Here is a 26065-nt window from a genome sequence, read left to right on the forward strand (position 1 = left end):
GGAAAAAAAAAGGAATCTTGTTTGCAGCACTACACGGAGTGCTTGGTGTGTGTGTGTATGTTAGCATAATTTCAGCTTTGAGAATCCTTCTTTTTAAAGAAGGTTTATTTCGACTACTCTCCTACATGTGTTTTAGAATGCAGCCTCTATGTTGTATACAAACCAGAGCCTTAATCCAACATATAGTAAGTCTCCAAACATATTTCCAAGCAGGCATATAAAGGTAACTAAGCAACGCTACAGAGTCGTGGTGAGTGTTGTCTACACATTTCTGGAAGGAAATCTGCAAAACTGGTAGAAGAGCTGATTTTTGTCGTACTTTGGTTGTGGTTACAGTACGAGGAGATCACTGCAATGTACAAAGTTGTCCCTGATTTGAGGTGGTACAAATGAGACCAGATACCTGCTGAATTGCTTTAGAACTTGTGTAAATAGTGGGTCCTACAAGCTCCCAGCTAACACACTCCAAGGAACACAATTTATTTGCCTAAAATAATAAAATGGCCTGTAAAATGATATGTGTAAATATGAGTGGCTTGCATTTTGCACACATTATTAACTCTACTTTATGTGAAGAGGATTGTTCTTTGGTTCAACAATCATCCTTAGCAGAAGCTTTAGTCAAATAATATCTTCCTTTTTAACTATTTCTATCACTATGAATTGGAAAAAAAAGGTCCTTTCCAACCCAACCTGTTCTATGAATCTATGAATAACTGGCATGGAAAAAAAAAAACAAACACCTGAAAAAAATCCCTCAAATTACTGTGGTTTTTTTGCAATTAATACAAATGGGAGGGGAAATTCTTTTATTGTTTCTTAGAAGTTGTTCTGCAATTCATTGATCCCATCAAAAAAGTTTTTGCTGTGAAACAGAACTTAGGAAACAAACCCACTTGCTACTGCATCAAAACCACCCTCATTCATGGCAAACCTATTCTCTGACTTCACCTTGACTTTGCCAGTGCTTAGAATTAGCTGTCTGAAATCTGACCACATATCAGTACAAAGTCAATGCAAGATCAAAAGGTCATGACACTTAACTGTGATTAAATTGAAAATCTTACTTCTATTGCAACGGAGTGATAACACCACCCCTTCTTTTTCTTTGAGGTATTAATAGCGCTGGAAGAAGCAGTACTACTAGTGACCTTGGGTCAAGCAATGCTAATTTATTGCTTTAAAAAGGTTCCTTGCTTTTAAGCAAATGAAGATTTTAATTACCTCAGAGCACTATAAAGGAAATGCCTATTTTAAATATTCAGATTTTTTTTTTACCTGCTGACTATATGCATTAGGTATCATTCAGAAGCTCAGAGGACAATCTCATATATATTAAAATCTACAAGTGAAAAAAAAAAAGTTCTCACAAACCAAATTCTGATAAATTTCAAATTTTGAACATTTAGAGTATTTTACAAAGAAAGCTCCAGTCCTGATATTTCTATTTAAAATCATAGAAATTCTCCTAAAAAGTGATGCTTCACAGCATGTCCAGAATCCATTTCCTCTCTTTTTCTATTTATTCTTTTTAATAATTCCTCCAGTGAAGCTCAATTAAAAAAAAAAATTATTCTGAGTTCTGCAATTTTGTTTTAAATATTGATCTTCTCAGTTCTCTTTAGTGGACGCTCTAATCAGTGACAGCAGATAGACCGCTGGGCAATACGCACACCACTCTTATATTCTGGACACTAGATTTTGGCAAGAAGTTTCACATTTCTGATACCACAAAGGTAGAAACAAAGGTAAAATATTAAGAATATAAAATATTTAGCTAACATTCAAAGTCAACATTCAGCAGATTTCATCTTACAGGGCAGGGAGGAAGCTTCTGCTTATTTATTAGGGTTTCCTTTTCCACCAGTAAGCCATGGATCAATCAGTGCCCGGGTTTTATGTTTAAAGGAGGGTCAGAATTCCATAAAAATGTATCTATCTAAAAAAGTTCCTGCAGATGTATGGGACTCAAAGCATGTTTTCCTTTCAAAATTCAAAACAATCCAGAGCAGCAGCGAGAGGGACGAGAGCTCAGTGGCAGCGGCAGGAGCTGGGCTCCGCGCTGGCAGCCCCCAGCCTGGCACCTTGGCTCCCCAGCACAGCCCTGCAGCCAGTGAGCAGCACACAGAGCCTGAGCTGCTCCTAGAGTTTGAGAAACAAAGTACTTTTGTTTGTGTTGAATATTGCTTTTCCCAACACCAAAGCCAGTGGCACAAGAGGGGCTCTACTGGCCATAGGACATTTGTTTGCATACCGAATCTTAACTTCTTTTATCATTCTGACTACTGAGATAACCTATTTCCTAATTCTGTTTTCCTGTAACCCACCCTTCTGCTGAAATTAAATATCAATTTCTATGAAACGACAACAAAGGCTTTGAGCACTGTTCCTCATGGACAGGCATGGGGCAATAAAATGCAGGACGAGGTAGAATCTGTACCGTCTATACGGCGGTACAGATCATGGGAGGCTATCGAAAACATGCACTGGGCAAGCGTATGCTCAGCATTGTTATGCAAGGTGGCATCTTGTGGAAACCCCAGATAAGAAGACTGAGTTAAGGCACTTAGCCAAAATGTTTATATGCAGAATTTTGCTTCCCTGCTTTTATTCAGATGCTGCAGATGATCCGGTACATATAAATGTGCCGCCACATGGTTAAAGGATTGGCAAAATCAGAGCCGCTGTGTTTTACAGTCTTGCCTAGGATGAGAGAGTCTTGCTCAGCCTCCACCATTCACTCTCTGCTTTTTCAGCAGTTGGCAGTAACTCCTGTCGGGGCTTTTTTGCTGGTTTGCACATGGAAACTTTAACATTCCAGTTTTCTGAATGTTTAGTGTTTTGCGGGCTTGACTACGAGGGGAGGGGGAATGTCCTGCTGAGTCAGTTAGCCAAACAGGTGACCGGAGGAATAAATTAATTTTTGCCCATACATAATTAATATAAATGGAAGACCGTTTTCATAAGCATTTGCATTAAATCAATAAAATCACTTACTATAGAGCAGTTCAACAATTCATTTGATTTTCTCTTTTCTAGATATTTGATAGCCACTCTACAAAACAGTCTACACTTTATGCCTATTTTCTTTAGCAGCAACACTGCCAGTTAAATCCTACCACCTGCAATAATTAGAGCCATTGGAAAACATACAAAACAAAATATACAGTAGATGCGAGCCCCTCTTGAATCCACAGCCCCCTGCGGCAACGAGTTTCATTGGTGCCTTAAGCTAAGGCTGGTAGGAAGCCAAAGAATCTGTGTATTACAATAAAGTGCATGTTATTAAGGGGAGGATTTAAATGATTTCAGATGGAGTTGGAAATATTATGGTGAGGAACCACTATTAGGAATGCTGATTTAGGAAAAAAATAAAATAAAATAAAAAAAATCACCAAGGAATCCAGTTTTATATTTAAGGAAGCTTAACTTTGAATAGCACAATGGGGTTTATTTGGGGGATTTTTTAGTTGAAGAAAAGTTAGTGGTTGGAATTAACCCTGCACGAGCCAGAGTTTGTATGAGTACGTACACCGGAGTCCAGGTTACTGGAGAAGAGAGGCTCAAGGGGATCTGGTATCAGCCGTAATCATGAGGAAACGGGATAAAAAGCATGTTGAAGCTATTTTACCCTCTACTTCCAAGAATCAACTATGATTAAGGGATAAAGAAAAAACCTCCAACAAAACAGACTGATTTTCCTGAAGTAGCATTTCCTACTACGCCTCTGCTCTCTGTCCTCTTTGGATCTGTTTCTTAAGCATGTGCTACACCAGCATGACCAAGGTGGTTACACCCAAGACTCAGGTCTGCCTGTTCTCAAGCCATGCAGGCAAGGACCTTCAGCTCCAGGATGAAAGCTCTGGACTTTTCAAGATACAATTTTCTCTTTTCAGCTGCAGCTCCAGCTGGGCTGCACGACGGCTGCATGGAAGCAGGGCTCGCGGCACTGGAAGGGAGCACTCCATTGTTTGGAAAGAATAAAACCTTCCCAGGAAAGTCTGGCCTGTGGACAGGACCAATGTCAACAGACTGACAATGTTGTTCTTTTTGGTAGACCATGACACAGATGGTGAAGAGTTGTTATGCTCCTCCACCAAAAAAGCCAGCTTTGAGTGTCATGGCACTCCCCAGTGCTAAACAACTTCATGGCTACCTGGCTTTGGAGAAACACTTCCTTGGGCAGTAGCACTTTTTCCACTCGCCCTGCTTTCCAAGGCGTGCTGAATCCAGACTGGGGTGGCAATGACCTGCAGGGACCAGTCTTATTGTCTGCTGGTCTGCATCAACTGATTTAGAGGGTGTCAAGATTATTTTTTACTTAGGTAGAGACAGACCCCACCAGAAACTGAGCCCTCACTAGCAGCCAGCATGCTAGCTGAGCTGCAGATGCATCTATCCTCTCAACAGTAAAGGTGATCCCCGCGCCGTGGAGGAAAAAAATGACCAGCAATGCCAAATGAACAAGGCAGCTCTGCCACTGCCCATGCTGAGCCTGCTCTGCAGCTAAATAAAGCAGGCTCCATCTCCTCCCCTGCCAGCCCAGCACCTCGCAGAAGCACCAGAGAAGTACCCAAGTTAAATTTTCCATTCATATCAGGTTTGGAGGGTGAGGGTGGATATTGTATAATAAACTGACATATTTTATTCAAGTTTTGGAGTCCTATTTGTAATAAAAAATTTATACAGCCAGGTTGTGTCCATGCAATAAATTTTTCTTCTATAATTTTGGGCATGGATTCTACCAAAGATTTATATACATTAAAGGAAAACATTTCTAAATCATGGCCCCTTTATATACAGCTTTACGTGGTGAGCTTAAGGGATTTACAAACAGAAAGCAGCACCAGGACTGAGGCTTTTTTACCCTCGCTTTCCCTTCATTATGCGTGGTAACATAAACACGTAGGGATTGCTCCATATATGCCACAATTATTATTTACAGCTATTTTGGTGGCTACTACAATTTCTTTTAAGGAAGGCCTGGCTTGTTGTTTAACTCTATCCATCGCTTTCAAGTCAACTTTTATAGGGAGTTCAAAGCGCTTCATTATCATACACCTCACTGTCACACATGCACATATCCCTACCAGATTTCCAGTTTTATTTCATACCCCCCTGTACAGTCCATCCCATCCCTGCAGCTCTCCAGTGAGGTTCTGCAGTGGTAAAATCCCTGTGGTGCCAGCCTGGTTCTTTTTTTGGTTGGTTTTTTTTTTTTTTTTTAATAAGGCTAGGACTCTTAATTCCTGTACACTGGGAAAGAGATTATCTTTGATAATGGAAATGTAAATCAAAGCTTGCTGTTGTTTATTCCAGACAGACATTTGTGTGTTAAGTCTGTTTATCAGGCAACACTTTGTCTAAGCCAGGAAGTAGTCAGCCTTTGTAACAAGATGTATGCAAATGATTTTCCCAGGAGCCCTTGCCACAAAACTTTTGTGGCAAAAAAACCTTCCTTGTTACTTCACCAGTAAGACGCTACTAAGCTACCCTGTAAGTAGACTAGCAACAAAACAGCTAGCTAGACTATGCTGATGAGTTTGAATGAGCCCAAAACATGTGCCCACAGTCTGTTGCTCGGTATTGTAAGCAGACTTTGTGTATTACATCTGTTTATCAGGCAACACTCTGTCTGCTGGGACGGCTTTGTACCAAGGTAGATGCAAACAAAGATCTCCACAACTCCCTGGCTAACTTTTTTGTTGGTCGCTGAAATTCTCCATTACTCTCCTCCTCCTAGGAAATCAGAACGTAAAACTTCACCGAGAGGCTGCAAGACCCTAAAGCTGTATCAAAATGTTTTCATTTTAAATCAACTTTCTTTGTTCTCACAAGCCCATAAATGATTTACTGCTATCGTGTGATAGCCTAGAATGTGGGGAATCTGTGTATTCCCATATTTGTTCCTTGATATTACAAACAAGTATTTGATTCACTTCTAAATGTTTGTTTTTAAAACAGTTTACAGCCTTTGATTCCTGCTTACTGATTCATTTCTGGAACATTTTCTATTTATTCCTTTGCAGTAGCAAACGTTAATTTTGACTTAATTCAAATTGTCATCAAAGGCTTCCTTAAGAAATCCCACAGCACAGATTTTATTTGTTATAATAAAATATTCTTAAAGTAAACATCATGCAACTGTGTTTTTTTTAATTCCAAGAGATACAAAAATCCGTTACCCAAAGGATTCAAATTGGTTCAGCCCTTTTTCCTAGACAAAATAAACACTTTAGGACTTTACTTGTTTGTATTCTCCTCAGTGGTGCTGTATGCATCACCAGCTAAAAACAAAGAAACTTTTAGCTGCTCAGACAAAATGCAGAAGCTCCCCAAACAACGAAGCGGGGGGGTGGGGAAGCATTCAGAAAGTCTGACAGTCCATTCAATATAGGGATGATGGCCATAATGCATCCAGGGTCCCCTTGCTAATTAAATATGCATTGGCACAGTTTTGATCGATGCAAGCCATGGATCAGATGACACACCTGCAAAATCTTGAGCCCAGAGCTCCCAGGAAAAGGAAAATACAGGCTGTCTCCTTATCTTTGTTTTCAAAGGCTCTCAATTTCTGTGCTTAGATATCTAATTTAATTCTCTCACCCCTCAGCAAACTGGATTAGGAAAGTCAATACTGCCATTGTGCATCGACAGGAACACACAGCTTTCCTTTTATTCAATTTAGCCATGACCTTTAGACAAAGATAATGACAACTGTCTAAAAGTAAGGTAAGGCCTTAAGGAAGACCCTGCAGAGGGGCCCCTCTCACTTTCTTCAGCTCCTCTGCCTGGGAAGAGCCCACTAGACATGGAGCAAATTCAAAAATTACATTTTTTCCCCAGACCACAACAACTACCTTGGCAGAGCGGTATCCTTGCCTATGAAGGGCTCTGTCCCACCCCAAGCCGCTGGACACTCCGCTGCCCACATGGAACGGCGGCCGGACACTCATGAGCCATTTGTCAGTAGAGGTGGCAACGTCTCCAGAGTAAGCATGCGTGCCAAAGGTGCCCAAGAGGGACCTCACTGTCCTATTTTTCCTGTGGCTGTCAGGGAAACGGTGAAATGGAAGGGTCAGGCAAGCAACGGCAGTAGCACTCGTTTCTAATTTCTGGCTGGGATACTTGGGAGGAATTGTAATCCTAGAGTGAAGCGCGCTGCGCCCAAAGCCGCACACAACCACGCTTGGCTGCGGCAGAAGGAGGAAGCGGCACGCGGATTTTCCTGGAGCTGAGCTGAAGCCAATGGAAATGACATTATTTTCCGATAGGTCTCGCATCAATATTTTTACCAGCCTTCCTAGGCTAGATAGCATCTTTCTAATACATCTGTAAGGAAAGGACAAGGAACATGCTCTAAGCTAACGAACAGCTATCAGGCACTAATCCACTTTGCTACCTACAGATACAGGTTGTACTTGAATCAGTGACTTAGGCATATAAAAATTCATATTCATTGAGCAGCCCAGCTCCACAAAATGTTAGCTGCCATGCTGCACAATGTTTTAATTCTGCAGGATTTTTTTTTAGCTGCATTTAAAAATACACTTGGCATTTCTAGCTGTGGGCCAATATTTTTCTCATGTCTTTTTATACAGATTTGGAGGGAAAGATATTTGTAATGGAAAAAAAATATGTTCAAAGTTGGATTGCTAAGTTTCTGTAATCTTGGGAAATAATAATAATTAAAAAAAAACCAACCTGAAAAAAAAAGCAGCCTATGTAAGAGCTACAAGAAACCATATGGATCAACAAGAGCTGCCCTCATATCCCTGGGAAATATAAATTAGCCTACATTTCATCATCATAAACCCCAAAATAAAAAAATCTAATTAGAGCCTCTACCCTCAGATTCACTTCTTGAAAATTTGCTTATCCCCCTCACAAAATGATTTACAGTACTTACATCCATTTCTTCGGAGTGATTTAAATTTATTGAATCATTTCAATTTTTAGAGAGCTTCCATTTGGATCTGTATGGGTTTCTAGACATATGCAGTACTCAGTTATTTAAAATTAATTGCAGTACAATAATTTTAAATTGCTTCTCACTATACGAATCTCAAGTGCTTTGAAATATTTGAACCATTCTATTTAGAAGCCATCAAACTTCTGAGCACATGCATCAAAGAGTTGTTTTAAAAGCCAAAGGGCCGTACTGATGATCCCAAAGTGCAGGTGAGCAAGGCTCTGGGCATGCTCAGTGAACACAGATCTGAATTTATAGAACAATTCAACAAATTCTGCTTGGATGTCAATCTTTAATTAACAAAAACGGGTTCTGTAATAACTTCAAACCACTAAAAAATTTCTGAAACTAGAAAAGCACCGTTATAAAATAATGGCATGCATTAAAACTATTATTACTTCTAATGTATATTTATAGAACATCCTTTTATTCTGGAAATTAAAACATCTTATTAACATTAAGCTAAGCTTTACAATACCTCTGTGGGAAAGGTGAGCATAACTATGCCCACTTTACGCAGGGATAAAGGAGGCACATAGAGGTTAAGTGATTTACCTTCAGAGGCACAGTTACTAAAAGGAGTAAAAAGCACAGGGCTGAGATCTCAAGCTGCTGCTCTGGATAATAAAGTATCATTCCCACCAATACAGCCATTACAATGGCAGCAGCAGTACCTGCTTAGGAAGCCTTCAACTACATTATGTAGAAAATTACTTGGTAGAGTGGATCCAAAGTCACATAGAAGGGGTATTTCAAGTCACACTCAGCTTCTGTTTCACTTGCCTATTTTATTTTTCCCATTAAGTATTTTGGAAAACAAAAAATCATTTCTCTGTTGCGCTCGAGAGTATTTTCTAACTCAGTTTAACAATAACAACAGTATTTAGGGTGACTAAATAGCTGGTTTTGCAATGCCTGACTTCATGTATAAAGGCAAGGGAAGATGCAATTGTGTGATGAGAGATCTGGGAGCTTTGGTCAAAGACTCCAGGTCTGCTTCTATGCAGTTTTACACTGGTGAGTAAACCAACATCAGCAAAGCAGGATTATGTCCACCATATGGTGAGACTCCATTGGCGGTAGTACAGTCACCCAATTAATCTCTATTCCCCACCATCCCCTTGTTATTTATTTATTGTGACAAACACATCCTTATGGGACCCAAGGCAGGGAGCTGTATATTCCCAGGCTATTCTCATCCATGCCCATTCTCATTCTTTTTCCATGCTGCCCAAGCAGTAGCTGGCGGTCTGGTACCTCTCCTCTGGCCAAGACACATGGCGCTACAAGGTCACGACCAAGGAGCTTCTCTACATTTGTTGCAGCAGACAGGAATAAAGTATTTTTCAAACCTGCCCTCCATCAAAAAGCCAAATAAACCCCACTCCCAGACAACGAGCACAACCATCTTCAACTGCTTTCCACAGCTTGCCTTTCTAACATCACACAAATAGCCTGACTGTTTCTGGACACCATCAGAGTGCTCACATATTTCAGTCTGTGCCTCTTGCTAAGGTTCCTCTGCAGCTGGAGCCGTTCAAGACTTCATCAGCCAGCAAAAACAAAGCAAAACCTTCACCAATCAACAAACCGGGCAAAAGCCCCAACCTCCTCCTCCTCCTTTTTCAACCTCTCCCACTTCTCTTTCTCCTAAAAGACAGGAGTAAAATTTTCCTGTGATTAACTGAAAATTCCAGTTGGAATCTATACATCAAATAGAATAACGAGTACTTAAAATAAGCTAGTATCTCAAAGAATGGGCCTATTGTCCCAATTAAGGATTATTCTGTTTCATACAGGGTTGTTCATAAGGAGTAAACAAAAAGTGAACTAATATTCCATGCAAATATTGTCAAGAGCAGATTAATATCAAGTTACCAATGGGGCAATATGAACAAAGTTTAAGTGCTAGTTTTTTTATTAGCGACCTTCTCTAGCAGCCCCATTTTCACAACCCTCTTTCATTCTGATGTACCTGACACTTTTCCTCTTGGCTCCCATTTCAGCCCCTGTTAAGTACATATTTGGTTGTAGTGGCCAAATTTTTTTTTTTTATTTTTTTTTTTTTAATTTTCTCCAGGCAGATGTCTTTTCCTTGTTCTGTGCACTCTGAGGAGTTCAACGTGGCATGTGAAAAATTTCCATTTCAGGTTTTCTTAAAGATTTGTGCAAAATTAAACTGCTGGCAAAAATACATGGATATGTAAAAATTATACAGCAGAAAAAGCTGCTCGATAGTTCCCTTTCCTCCCTCCCTACCTTCCTCTCCCTTGTCTTTTTTTCTGACAATGACTGCAGAAATACTGCCCCCAGACCAAAGCCTTTCTCCAACTGAAAAGTCAGAGGATTTTGCCCACAAAGAATTGCCACTGATTGCTGCTCCGTGGATATGTTTCTACTCTCACAATATTGTAGACTGAGAAGAAGAACAGAGAATTACCATAAAAATCAGGACGTGTTTTGTTGCATCAGTATCATGTTGGCATCAACAACATAGACTTGGGCAGGAAAAAAAAAAAAACAACAGCCTTTTGGTAGGCAGCCTACTTGTTCTGTGGATCTGCTGTGTGTGTGTGTAAGCCACACGAGGGGAAGAGAAAGTTAAAACTGGGAGAGAAGTGACATCCTCCAACGGAGCCACCACTGTGAGCTACAGCGGAATCCAAGGTATCATCGCCAGAAATCATGGAGAAATGAAACTGTAGCTACATCTTAAAGGACCATTAGGACCATTAGGAATATATGAAAGAGTTGGGCATGTATATATATAAGGTAGGATTTGCTTCTCCCCTCCACACACACATTGAAAAAGGTTAAGCTTAATGTGTTGATTTGGAAAATACAACCTAAAATCCATTTTCACTTGGTCTTAGTGTTGCAGAAATAAAATTTGAGGGAGAAAATAACACCCAGAAAAATCCAGAGCTCTCAAAACCTGTAACTACGCTGTGTAGGCAAAATTTTAATCAAACTTTTAAAGTGGTTATGATCTGATGAACAGACAGCTTGACTTGATTACATTTTTAAGTTTCAGTTTCTATTTCTGTTTTAAGATGAAAAAGATCATAGAGTGTCAGAAATTTGAATACTGAATAGCAAAAGCTCTTGCAGGTTTAGAAAGCATATAGAAAAGCTGGCAAAAGAAAACGCTATTCCATTGCCACCATCTGCTTTCTGGCATATTGAAGAAACTTTACTAACAGCAACATTTTCTTGCATTAGAATATCTGCTAATTAGTTTTGTTGTAATTTTTTTTCTTTAAATTACCTTTTACACAGACGGCAAATAGCCAGTTTTTTTGGCTGGCTACACCTTCCACCACGTCTGATAACATTTTCAGATTAAGTTCAGTTTACCTCACTTTGTGTTTTTTTTTTTCTATCAAAATCCTATCTTTAGCATAGTCAAAGCCTGCAAAAACTTTGCCTTGCTGAGACTAAAGAAAAAAACATCAAACATACGAAGTGTTAAAAATCGCTGAATAACTCAAAGGAAAAAGATAATTTTGAAGGCGTTTTGGCTGAAATCTATTTTCCTTTGAATTGCATGAGTGTTTTAAAATGTTAAAAACACTACAGAGTGACTAATGAATGTAAAAGAATGATAAAGAGTATGGGTCCAGTTATCAGTGATGTGCCTAAAACAAAATAATTTTGGACAGTCTGCCATGCAAATATTGACTAAAATGTCATAAATAATGTCTGCAACAAAGGGAATCCTGCAAAGGAATATTCTGTGGTACTTAATGCATTGAGGAATGTGCCTTTCAGCAAGCAGTACGTTACAGAGACTGAAAGCTACAGTTGGGCAACAAAAAAAGGGCTAAAATATCCCAGATAAAAATATTACTAATGGGTTGGGCTTTTGTTGTTGTTGTTGTTTGGGTTTGTTTTGGGTTTGTTGTTGTTGTTGTGTGTGTTTGTTTTTCAGAAACAGACCTTCCTAAAAGTTTAAGGTACAGCATAATATTTGGCAAATGGTTCACTTAAAAGCTGATATTCCAAAAGAAATGAGTTGTCCAATGATTAAAATGTAACCACATCACTGAGTTGTGACTATTTAGTCTAACATTTTCACCAATATTTTCACCCACTTATTTGCTGACATGGCAGAGGCTGTTTGCAGGTCTATATGATACTGTAGTGAAATAAAATGCAAAGACATAAAGTCTACCCCTGGCCTGGGCCAGAGCTGCAAAGATTCTGTTCAAGCACTTCTTAGGACCTAAATCTGTCTCATTTGCAGAGTTCAAATGCACTCTGCTTGTAGGGTTAGAAATAAAAAGGAGAATGATAGCAGCAGTTTTATATCCGGCAAGGTATGCAGGAAGGCTTCAGAAACTACTTTCAAAATCTTAGCATTTTAGTCATTTTATTACTTTTTAAATAGTGAAATCAAAATGAAGAATGACATGGGAAGTTGCCCTAACAACTCCAGATTACTTGCATCTACACTGACATATTGTGCTATGTGTAATCACAAACAACCCAGCCACTTCTGAAAGTCTACTCTAAAAAATTAAACAACCAGGGCTACAGTGAAACCTTCTGCATGTGTTTTCAAAAATGTAATTTCTAAGAAAAAATTTCACAGCCACAGTGATGACAAATAACAAAGATATTTTACATTTCTAAAGCATCTTTCATCCAAGATCAAAGAACGTCATCACCATTAATTCTCAAAATACTACTTTGAAATAGGAGTGTTATTAAACCTATTTTATCTTTATTTAACTTGACCGATTTTCTTTATAAAATGCTAGTTACTGTAGTATCTCTCAAAAAGGAGCTTGATGCTATAGGTTAAGTAACTTGACCAGAAATACGTACTAGAGATCAGTGGTAGAATTGACAATAATCACTTTGAGGAGTCAAGAATCCCAAATCATTCCTCCCTCCCAGGCTAATTAAAAACATGTATGCAAACTGACTTGAAGAGGACGAAAACCCCCTCTACCACTACGGGACTGAGGTGCACCAAAGTACGTGAAGTATCTGGAATCAGCAGGCACATGAAAGAGCTGGTAGGAAATGGCTGGTGTAGTGTAGGGTAAATAGATGGGTAGGTGTGTGCAGGTAACTATATATGATGAGAACAAGGTTGCATTTGCTATTTTCAGAACGTTTTGGAAAAAATTAAGTCACACTTTCTTAACGAAGATGGAAAGTGTGCCTAGTGAAACCGCAGAGCCCAGTGAGAAAGGGCCATGCCAGCAGTAGAAGCGCTGCCATCCCATGGAGGCTGACAATGCAGAGGGCTGACACCTCCAGCTCAGAAAGACCAAGAGTTGACCAGCTGCGCCCACCAGAAGATTGGTGGGGTATGGGGCAGGGTCTGAGGCCAAAGAATTTTGTTTAACACTAAACTTAATGACTACTTAAAAATAAATTACAGGCTGCATTACAAACCATGGAATTCAGCCTTTGGGCTAAGCTTATTCTTGACATAACCCAACTGGAATTACACTGGGGATAAATTTAGTGCAGTATTTTCATAAGGGTCCTTTTCGGATCATTCCTGCAATCAGGTCATACGTGGCTATAAATGATATTCTCATGTCTGCTTTGAAACACGGACGAAATGCTATCGACCATGTTCTGGTGCCTCGGAAAGCAACGTGTGCTCTGTGAGTCTGCGTGGTCCCTAATCCCGATAAAAGCAGCCCCCATTTTGAGAGGTGTGTTTTATAATCATTTGTGGTTTTGCAGCAGAGGAACTGTTGGACAACGAAGAAAAACATTTCAGCTCCCCTGAAAGTTTGACTGTTCCTTTTCAAACAATACAACATAAGATTTGGGACATACTGCTGACACAGCAACATCAGTGCCTCAAAGAAACTGTGGGAAATGTCAAATTTATGGTCCTATGGGTGATTGGTGGAAGGTTTTCCCCCCCCTTTCAGCAAGCCCCTGTCAAAAACAGAGGCTCTAGAAAGTTTTTGGCTACATCCCAGCAAAGCAGAAGGAAGCTGTATCCCACACTTCCCTTGGGACTTAATGAAATATACAGCCTCTGGGCTTCTTTCAATTTGGTCTTTCAGATTGCTAAACCAGTGAAAGAAGGATCCTAGCTGTCACAAACGTCACATGTTTGGGGTCACCTGCTGCTCGGGGGTTCTCATGCCAGTTGTTGACATAATAAGCACCCCTTACACTTTAATTACAATTCACAGTGTGCAAACTCTGCAATCTGCTTTAAGGCAGACAGTTTTTTAAATCAACACCAAATTCTACTACTGCTTGAGCAGAAATGGGAGGAAAAAGATGTCCAGCTGACTGAATAATTGTATTCAAATATTTGTGATCCCAAAGAAAAGTAAGCACCATCCAGTGAAAAGAGCAACTGTATTGCCTGTAACACTTCAGCAAGCGTAGTTAAAACTAGACTTGCTTCTCTCAGTCACGCAGGAGACACACGTGAGGCGCTTTCATTTGATGAGCTCCTACCACTGGCAGCTCTTCCTGAGGCTCCTGCAACCACAAACCTGAGCACCCAGCTGTGTTTGTCCCCAGCTCGAAGTGGGCTGGACACAATGCCTAACATTGGGATCGTCTATGGGAGGGAAAATCTCAAGTCCTCTTAGTACAAATTTCAACAGGACTTGTGCAATGAAAGCCTAAATGGGAAGATGTGTTTGTTTTACTCTGGAATGCTTTATTTAGTCCGGTACAAGAAACATTGGTTCTACTTAAAAATACTTCTTATTTTGAGAAAGAAATGAGAGTCCTCCTATTGCCATGACTGCTACCTCTTTTTTAACTGTTACTTACTCCTAATAAAGATATATTGAGACCATCAAACTTATATAAATTATACCATCTGGGCAGGAATACTCCTAATATGTCAGAGAAAGTCCATTTTAGAATGCATTCATCTAAAAATGCCCTCAGCCAATTATATTATTTGCAAGGCCTTGGTTGAATTGATCTTTTTCCCACAGAAAAAGAGCACAAGAGTGGATGGGCATTCTGGAGCATTTCTAGAAGAATTTCTATGTCCTCTGCGTTAGAAATGCTGTCATCTTGCGGGTTGACAGTTATGGATCACACTGTCCACACAGGAACGTATTCCAGCTTCCTGGTGGCAGCACAACCTCCAGCAGCTGCGCTCCGCATGCATTCACCCTACGAGCTCTCAGAGAAACAAAGGAGAAGTCAATAGCGTGATACGAGCGCTTATTCCTATTTAAAACAACAGGAGTGACTTTGGCCATAGGAGAAGGCTGCTGCTGCCCAACTGACTTCTTAGAGAAAACACCCGATGGGTTTTCACCATATTCAATAGCCAAATGCTGGCAACCATCTCTGTTCCCCTCGGCCAAAAGGGACTCAACCTCCTCCTGCCGCCTTTCTCTCCCTCATCTCTCACTCTATCGGCGACCTCAGATAAACCCGAAACATTTTGAAATTATCATCAGACTGTGAAGCACTTCAATGAAAATCTATAAAACAAATTTATAGTGTGCATTCAAATGTATTATATATATACTTAGAACAGGATTTATCATTTAGCTGACCTTTGAAGCACTGATATTTTTAGATCAAAAAAAACACCGTGTGTTGATTGTGCTTCAACCCGGTCCCCTTACAATGCACCAACTCCTTGATATCCTACTACAGGAAAGATAATTGCAATGAATTTTTATATTTCGGCACATGGGAAGATAAGATTAGACAGTAGGGACATAAAAGCAAACTGCACCACATAAAAGATAAGTTTCTGAAAGTTACAATTTACATCAAATGTTACAGATGAAAATGTTCAAAGATATTTATAGGGCCTCTTGCTGGTCCCATTATAGACTACGGGAAGATTGCGAAGAACCAGCACTACCTTTTCCTTAATCACTTTTTCCATACCTATAAACCCTTTGGAATACAGAAATTATTAATGATATTAGGACTATTACTAATTCTCATTATCCAGGTGCCTCAGTAACCTGGTCCCAAGGCAGTATGTGCTGCACAGAACTCACTACCCAAGAGGATTGTTCCTACTCTAATAGGATTATCTACAATCAAAGCAACTCATCCCAAAAGGTAAATGAGCATTTTATTTGCCCCTGCCTCTTCTTTGTGCTCTTATTTGCCTCTGTCAACTGAGTGTTTCATCTTTCTTTTTTTTTTTTTTTTAATTGTATTTTTCTTCTTTCTTCACTATCATGAAGTTGACACCAACAGTAGTTTGACCTGTGCAAGAAATGAGGAATAACGACAAGATAGAAATGTTTGCTTGCATAGAAGGTGTAAAAAACACAACAACCAACCACTTGGAGACCCACACAAAGTGCCATATCATTCATCTACATGCAGCAGACAACAGACGCAGCTACTGCCCACTGAAGGGCACAGATGCAGCAGAATAACCTAATGCAAAGCAAAGTTTCTACCACAGAGTAGAATAAACAATCCCTTCTGTAATGCTGTCCCCACAGCAGCCCAGCACAGGGCACCTGCCCCATGTGAGTGAGCCCACAGACTGCTCCCCACTGCCACAAAACCAGGGTGTTGTCAGCATAAGGTAAGACTCGTATGAACATGCTCAGAAGTGATTTTTTCAATTGCATCTTAACCATATTTTCTGTTTTCTTTCTCAAACTTAACATTCTCTGAGGACTATTTCTATGAATAGTCTCAAATTTTAGCCACTTCTGCTGAAGCCCTTTACAAAAAAAAAAAAAAAAAAAAAAAAAAGGGTGTTGCTAGAAATGTCTGACAAGGGAAAAGTGAGGGTTATTTCCCTACTATACAATTACTAAAAACATATGGTGGAAGAGATTCCGTGCAAACCTGGAGTGTGGTCTGTTTTCCACAAAGACAAGGGAGGAAAAGTTGCAGCCCCATCCATGGGATTGGTAAAAGTATGATGGAAACTATTTTGAAAGTTTAACTCTATCAGCCAGTGCAGCTAGGAGTAAACTCCAGACACAAAATTACATGTAGAATGAAACAACCCTACTCTCAGTATTTGTGGGTGTGAACTGTACACAGGGTGTTTGGTGAAGCCCAATTCATGTTCAAAAGAAAATTAAACCAAAGAATAAGTTACTAAAAGGAGCCTTTGAAGCAAAAAGCAATGATGTGTGAAAGACAGAACCAGAAGAGTTTATTTAAACACACAGCACAGAAAACAGGGAAAACAGAAATTAGGAAATTAGAAGAACAGTCATGAAGGCACCCAGCAGCCTTTTCCTGGTACCAGAAGTTCTTGTATCTATGAATATTTTATCCAGATTCAACTATCTTTTTCAAGTCCTTCCTATCAAAATTCCAGACATTTTCTTCAATAAAATCAGAAAAGTGATTCAGAACATATTGGTAGGAGATATAAAATGAGCCATGTGTGGATATTACAATGGATCCGTGAACCTTACACCCTTTAGATCTGCTTATTTAACTATTTAGCAGCACAATTTAAAATTTGCATATGACTGGTTTGATGCCAAACCATAAGAATAAAGCAGGAATGTCTCTCTCCTTCTATGAATTTTAAACTCAGATTTTTTTAACTTATTCCTTAAATGTGAACCATGTTCCCTTCCTAAATTTACTATGTAGCCCATGATCCTGTTAGAAAAGTATATGTAAGATTTTTTTTAAAAGTCTGCTTTTTTGTTCCCTTAAACTTCCCATCAAAAGTAAATCCTCTTGTGAACATGCTCAGATATTTCATGCTGGTTCCAAAAGAGGAATTTCTCCATTTAGCAAACCAAAGTCTAAGAATAAGTGTCTAAAACTGAAAAAAGTTAAGTTGTAAAACCCAGTTCCTCCTTGCAGTGCAGCACTCAACCACACTCAATGACTAGAAGAATCTGGCCCATCCGCTTACAACAGTTTTGTCATGCTGAAGAAGTTGTGAAAATAATCTCTTGTGATAAACCCAATCCATGCAACTCCAGATCCTTCCTCCACATGTCTCCTATCTTCTCATGTCGATTCATTCTGGTATTGCTCCAGCATCATGGATGTTCTGTGCGCGTCCCAGTGAGTAAGGTGGGATTGCTCATCCTGTTGACTAACCAAGGTCTCTGCAGTCCTGAGTCAGCAGACAGTTGCAGTGCTCTTGTTTGCTTAGTCTCTGCTAGACACTAATTTTATTATGGCAGGCTAAATAAAACAGGAATAGCAGGGGAGAGCGGGGGCAGCCCACAGGGCAGAGGGAAGGCAGCCAGAGATAGTACAGAAGTTTACACAGTTGTGGTTTTATATACATGCCCTGAAACTCAAACTTCTGAGCATAAGTGATGGTGCCATGCAATCCCAGCTATGGCACAGGTGTGTGGTGGTGGACTTTGTCCCTGAAGTCCTCCTTCATTTCACACCCCCACCCCCACCCCAACATCTACCTTGGAGAAAAGAAGAATGTCTTTCTTGCTAGCTATGCAGTTTAGTCGAAATTGAGGGAAGAAGCTGAAGAAAAATAGTCAGTTTAAGTGTCACAGCTCAGTTAAATAGGGGCTGAACCCATTAGTCATGATAGGCAAGCCTGCAATAAATTATGAATGTCTTATGCTCCCCCATCAGGCAAAACCACATTCAGATTTTCCTCTACTCCTCATTCAAAAGCAATACCCAGGACATATTCCAGGACAATTTGCTGTGTGTTGTTGAGATCAAGAAGCAAGGACACCGGAGGGGTGAAGGCACCAAATACCTGACTTTGCAGTTTTATCAACCTTACACAGGTACCATAATACAAGCAGAAACTCTTCCTATATCTGGGGCTGTCAAAACACCTACAGAGTGCCCTGGCTTTACATGATCTAGGAAAAGGCTCTTATCCTTTAACCCTGTTCAGGGACCTCGCTGCCAAGTCCAACTATCACTAATTATTGTCAGGACTGCACCTAGGACTGCCACCCTGCAGATCCTCATTTTGCTAAGCACTGAATAAGCAGAGAACAAAGAGAGAGCCCTTGCCTCAAACGGCTTACGATTTACTAGGCCTACCAGGAGAGCAGGACAAGCACAGCATCTTACTCTACTGCCAAGTATAAATCTTCAGAGCTCTGGCTCCAACTGGTCATAAATAAAAATGGGAAAAAGTATAAAGTAATTTTGTTCACTTTGTTTCATTTCAAACCCATGAAGGAAAGAATCTATTTTATGCATCCAAGTCCTTTAATAAATATAGAAACCTCAGAAATATATGATTTAGACTTAAAATACCACCTTAGCTCTAAAACTACAGTGCCAGTAATGTAATATAATAAGAAATGCAGAGTATTGGCACCCTGTTTTAGGCATAGACAATGGAGTACATCTAAAAAGTGCCTAAAACTAATGATAAGTGTGAAGAACAGCAAGAATAAAAATTACTGACTATGTATGTAGTGGGTTGATACTCATGGGTTTGATTAAGCCTTTCCTTTTTTACATCATCCTAACTGATGCCTACACACTTCAGGCCCACGCTGCTAACAAGCTGCAGCACCCTCAGCCAGAGATCTCAGTCGTGTTCTGGCCAGCTGTCTGACCACATATGGGTATCCCAAGAGGTCAAAGAGCTTCAGACACAACGAAGAAGGCCAACCTTAGTGACATGATGGGTTATGTGGACTGGAGGGTGTGCCCGTCCTTGGGGGTCATGTCTCTAGAGTGCAGAAACCAGCCTATCCTGTGAGCATCAGCAGGCTGTAGTGCACACACAGACTTGCAGACAAAAAGCCAGCCTTTGCAAATATTTTCTAGTTGATCCAGCCATGATCTTGAAGATGGAATTTTATTATCCCTTTTTTGCAGTTAATTTCTTTATCTATTATGCACTTGAGGAGACTTCATTGTCCAACTATTTTATTATTGCTACACAAAAAAATATATTTGTGAATGGCTCCATTATTTCAGCAGTTACCCTTCTGGTGCACAGAAAGTTTCCCTTCTGAACAGGCACTCATTCATTCTGCTGTGCCATTGTACATTTTATGGCTTGCCATACTGAAAAAAAAAAACCCAACCCACAAACAAACCTTTTCTTTTTTATTTCTTTCAGTGCTCCTATTATTATAATAGTTTAGAAAGTGGCTTCCACTTTATTTATATCACATCACTTGAGTAAAAGATAGCTACCCACAATAAATCTAGTAATTTTCCAAAGTAGATTGCTTATTAAACACTGTATATAAAAAAGCCCTCTGAGATTCAGCATAATCCACAAAATGTTTTTTAGATATCTCTTTCTGCTTAACTAAATAATTGTAATCATGAATGTGAACCCAGACCTGTGCTTATAAGGTTGAATTAATAAAAACTGAACTTTATATAAGCCTCAGCTACAGAACATTGCACTGGTGAAGAATTTCAGGTGCAAATAATCAGAGATTACTACACCAGAGGGAATTTGCCAGTGGTCATGAATACCCTCAATCTACTTCTGCCAGGTAAGCAATATATTCTCTAACATGATACAGTGCAGGCTCTGCTGTTGTGTTTCAGAAGTCTTTTCTGAACTGGAAGTTTTCACCCTGTCTTCTTCACAATGCTACTTACCTGTAGGTAAAACAATAATTTCTTTAACTAATGCATTTACTGGATGGAGAATATATCACATTTTTCTTCTTCCTAGCTTCTATACTTTGGAATTAGAGCTCCAGCAGTCAGCAAACACTTTAAAACAGAGGGGAAAGGGAATAAATATACATGGTGTCTCTGTGCCTTCCTCAGTCTGGCTGACTCAGTCTGGCTGCTGCTAGCAAATACAGATCAGTGAGTGAAAACTCCTAATTTAACTCTGTGGCAAAGTGGTTTTCTGCCTCTTAATTATAATGGGTTCTCCCAGTGATAACTAGGCACTAGGTTCCAGAATTTACTGAAACTGTAGTGGTAATTTAAATTGTGGAGTGCTGTGTTACAGAACAGATCTGTAGCTAGATCTGGAATAATTCCATTAAAACTAGTGGAACTACAGAGATTTTCTATCAGTTATGGTATCACTATAAACCTCTTGTAAATAAAGCCTGCATTGTTAATGCTGTCACTGGTGAAGCAAATTCCATAAACCACAGCACTCAAATAACCTAGCAAGCTTCTGCTAAACTGTACAAATCATCTATTAACTTTTATGTAGAATTGAATTCAGTCACAATCACCCAGACCAGAAAGACAAATTGTTACCCGAGTAAAGGACATAAAATGTTTTCTAAAGAAAAAAAGCATACAGCTCTTGAGAGAAAATTAAGGTTACTACATTCATTAAAAGCAAGAAAGTGTCTGATAGAGGGAATGGCAGAAAACTTATTCCTGATGCCATATCCAAGGACAAGGATACAATCTGTCCTTGGAAATCTCCCTACAGCACAGATTATTTCTTTTTTTGCCTTTCCCTTTATTTTCTTTTTCTCATTTTCCTACCCTTCCCTTCTAGAGATCATCTAGTCAAAGAAGATTACTTGGGACACAAGAGTGGTAGTTCTCTTCCAATGCTGAATACCAATTTGAACTGTGAAACATCGAGTGGCCTCTTCTTTCCAATTACAATTTCATTATGAAATCTGCAAATCCAAACCCAATCCTAAGAAAGTCTGTTCAGGTGTAGCCAGGTTACCCCAGGAGGGACCCAGGCTCACCATTTCCAAAGGATGTACAATCTTATCAGTCTTGCAGATAGCAAGTGACCCAACCTGAATGTTCTCTACTAATTGGCAGTGACAAATGGCTTGGATGAATAAAGTGCCTCCAGGCAGAGGAATTTTATCTGTGTGGACTCCCACTAAGTGAACTTCACAAAGACTCATCATTTTTTGCCACTTTCACTCTTTTGAACCCACTTCAGATAGCGCAAGACAGAATGATTTGCTGTCCTATGCCCAGAGAACAAGCTATCAAAACCAAAAGCAGAGAGAGAAGGCTATAAAATGTACAGCACATGTAGGGACAGCCCCCACAAAATAAAAACAGGCAGCTGGCATATGGGTATATGAAATAAATAAAGGAGCAATGCAGAAGGAGACAAAGGGAGAGAGGTAAAAATGGTAAGAAAAGAACAGACAAGCAACTTAAGAGACATGAGGATGAAGGCTAAAATGTTTCCTTGTATAGAGTGGGGCATGAGACCTATGCATTGTTAAGGACACAGGAAATTCCTGGGATTAAACTGTTTTCTGGGTAAACTTCACCCCAAACCAGGCTGCCAGGCAAAGACTTACATCTTTTGCAAGCTTGAATTAGCAATTTTTTTTCATGTTCAAAACCAAGTGGAGGTAAGTTCCCACATGGATGCTTACTAAAGAAAGAGTTGACATTCAAAATCCTGCAGGATCACCTCTACATGTACCTCTGTGTATATATAGCCACTTAAGGGCATGATTCTGGGAAACACAGTGATCAATTCCTTTAAGCCTTTTAAAAATGAGGTTCATACATCAGTACTGAACTATCCAGCCTCCCACCTTGTAGTGTAGTACCTTACTGATGAACAGAAAATCTCTTTGAAAAGCTGGTATTATTGTTGCTCTTTGGAGTCCCACGTGGTTTTTCCACAGTGATTTTTCTTAACAGTCAACTGAAATCCCCGTATTACTTTCCTCATTCAAACCAAAAGCTCACAGCACTGAGAAAACCACAGATACTGTAATAAGTCATGACTCATATCATCCAACATCACCCAAGCAGGAATTACACATTTTACTGTAAGGCTATCTAGGCCATCTCTACATCTAACATTTTATCTAGAAGAAGGCCAAAACATATCACTTTCAGTATAGCGGGAAAAAGGAAGTTTTTGTGGTTAAAGCAAAGGCCAATGAGTCAGATGATGTGGGTTCTGTTTCCAGGCCTCACACAGACTTCCTATGTGACTTCAGCTGAATCGCTCCACTTCTCCGTGCCTCAGTTTTCACATCTGTATGAAGGATGTCAGAGTGTCAGATCCATTCATCTTGGTTTCTCAAATTTTTTGAGACATCTGGGTGGGACATGCAAAGTGTTGTGATAACTACCATGCATCTGTTCTTCTGCTGTGAACAGAACAATTATCTGCTTCCCGATGGAGAAGAAAGTCAGTAGAATGGCCAGCCTCAGAATAAAAGAAAAAAGATTTACTCTAGAAGAACAACTCACCCCTGATTTGACCAGCACAATCGCAAGCAAAATAATTCAAAGGATGCAGCAGTACAGAGCCTTGGAGAAGTAAACACTGACAGACCTCTGAAATCCCTTGACCTTACTCTAGGTTATTGCACTGTGCTCTATGAGATGCAGAATTTTTTTTAAAAATTTATTTTTAATTCATAATTCATAGGCATATAATTAAATCTTGCACATTCATTTTGAGAGAGCACAATAGCTAAACCACTAACCCTTAAGCATAGTCTAACAGTGGCATTTGGAGAGTCAGCCACACTCTCTCACCTATGCTGGCAAACACATTACTCTGGCTGTGAAGGAAACCACAATGTGGGAAGGAAAGCCTACAAAAGAATGAAAACAGAAAGTGTCTAAGGCCTTGGCAGAAGGACACTAAATAAAATAGAGAGTGGTGACTCATTTTGGCAGTGAATCCACCTCAACCCCTTCAAAGGCTTTGGCAAGAGTCCTCGGAGGAGACCCCAAGCTTTTGCCAAGCCACAAAACACCACAATTATTATCGCAGCAGTCATCAACAAAACAGATTTTGTAAACTGACTTGTTGGCACATAGATTAAAGAAGCTATAAAAAGGAATAACAGCTGTTTGGGTTGCCCTATGCAGAAAGTTACTATATAAAAAGTACTTTTACACATATCATATATACGTACACACAGACACACACAGATGCACATGATGTGTACATGAAGAATATACAAACAAGCAAAAGTGCCAAAAGCCTCTGAAGGGTTTCATTTCTGTCCACAGGAGATAAATTCACAGGTCTGAAAAGTTGTAAACTAAAGACCTGATCCTCTTCTCTATCCTACTGGTTTCATGACGTTTGCTCCACATTTTCATTAGTTTCAATGGAGTTCTTTCCATTACACAAGAGTATAACAACATCAGAATCTAGAACTAATAATGGCAACTAACAGATCAATTCTTCTCCTACTTACTGGTAGCATAAATCAAAAGAAAAATTTCCAGTGCAGGAGTCACACTAATATCAGGGGATAAAATGTCTCAGAGATAATTTACTACAAGTAACAACACAGGAGTGTCCTAACGGCTCCCAATTTTTTCACATTGAAAGGTGATGCTCAGTTTTCATGCAAATAAACAAATAGTTAACTTCAGATATTCAGTAATTTAAAATGAGGTTTGCAGCAGATGATGAGGGTTTGTCTGAGCAGACCTCCAACACAAAGGCAAGAACCATACAGAAGATTAAACTCTTCAATTCAAGCAAAAAAGTGGTGATGCATAATTTTGAAGCTGGTGTTTCTGCTATAGCTAGGTTTAGAATTTCCTAGACACTGCTCTTTTTAAAATTATCATTTATTTAAAGCAGATGAAACACTGTCCTTTAAATTCCTAGGTCTTGATTAAAGGGGCAGAAAGAAAGAGGGATGAAACTGACAACACAAAACCAGTACCCTGCTCTAATCGTTCTTTAACAGTCTTCACTAAGGACAGCAGTGTTCACTTCTAGTTTCCACAATGATGCCTTTTTATTTAAATCATATTGATAAGCAAGACTTTTCTTGATATAAATATTTTTTTAATTGAACTTGAACTGCTCAATTAAACTTCATGTGCCCTGACCAGTATCCAATACTTTCTTTAGAGGCTGTGTGTCTTAATCTCATCTTTTCACCACAGAATCAAGACTTCAAATTATATAATACCCTGCTCTGCAAAAGTACTATGGATATACAGGTTGCCAGTGAAAGAGGATGAAACTGAACTAAAGGGATGTTTATAACCACTACAGAGACATAAAGGCATAGGTTATGGGAGAACTGTGGATATAAACAGCAAATATCCCTGGCAAAAGGCATCTGCATCCTTGTGAATTTCCTCAAGCAAATGGATAAGGGCAAAGAACATTTCAGGGTCCTTGCCATTCCTGCAGAAGAAACGATGTGGCCTATTGACCCAGCACTAGTAGAGGACACGCAGTAGAAGAGATGAAGCATTTGCACTTAGGTGTTGATTGTGTTGCTCGTTTAATACCTTCCAAATGACTGACTGAGGGAAGCTGCCACATCACCCCTGGAAGATAAGGCTTGTTTCTCCATTGTTTCCTTAAAATGTGAAAATATATTCAGGAGGTAATTCAAGACATTGAAAACTCCTAACAGATGAAAATTGACAAGTTGTGGGCTGAGAGTGAGACTAAGAGAAATGGAGTTTTTACTAATATAATCCACCCAAATATAGGTATTTGCATTGAAAGAGACATTCTACCATGCTGTTATTGTAACTACAAATATTTTCCAGCTGCATAAAAGTACCACTTAATATTTTCAAAATTACTTGTCCTTAGGCAATCTGTTTATTTTCAAGAGCAATCCAGAAATTAGCTATGACTGCTTATGTGCACAGGCAAGCATTTAGTATGGGATGGTCAGAATATAAATAAAATTCCATACGTTTTAAGTCCTTAGACCAAACTGTTTGCTTTTTATTCTTACCCTTCAGGGTTTTTTCCCTCTTTTTTACTGCCACCTTGGACTACATAATGCATTATACAGACACCAAATTAGCTAGCATGCCAGCAGAAGCAGTAAGTTTCACCTATCCAAGTATTTAAAAAGCTTGCAAGCACACACTGTCTCCTGTGCAGCCCGGAGATCCCTGTTGAGTCTATGCCAAGTCCCTGAAAAGTTGGACACTGCATCCGGTATTTACACTAAGCTAAAATTCTAATCAGCACTAACAGCAGTGTGTTTTAATTCACCCTTATGATTTTATTTCAATCTGCTAAGTAGCACAACTGCCAGAAAGAAACTGCTATAAACTCCAGTAAACAAATGCAGGGGGAAAAAAAAAAATTATCTTAAACCTGTTGAAGATAAAGTTTGCACCACTTTAGACATGCAGCCCAAAAGAAAAGTCTGAAGCTTTGGTCGAAGCTGCTCTCTGCTGATTTATTTTCAAATATCCTAGCTTCCAATTATTTTTTTTTGTTTTGTTTTAATAACTTTTTTTTTTTTTTCCTCCCCCCTCTTCTTTTCCCCTCAATGT

General features: G+C 39.4%; 1 protein-coding gene across 14 annotated transcripts in view; it reads right to left on the reverse strand.

Annotated features, from left to right (window-relative positions):
- Positions 1 to 26065, reverse strand: part of NFIA (nuclear factor I A) — a 359804-nt gene that overhangs the window by 113399 nt on the left and 220340 nt on the right. The window lies entirely within an intron of this gene.

Source organism: Dryobates pubescens, chromosome 11, assembly GCF_014839835.1.
Source record: "Dryobates pubescens isolate bDryPub1 chromosome 11, bDryPub1.pri, whole genome shotgun sequence".
NCBI classification, from domain to species: Eukaryota; Metazoa; Chordata; class Aves; order Piciformes; family Picidae; genus Dryobates; species Dryobates pubescens.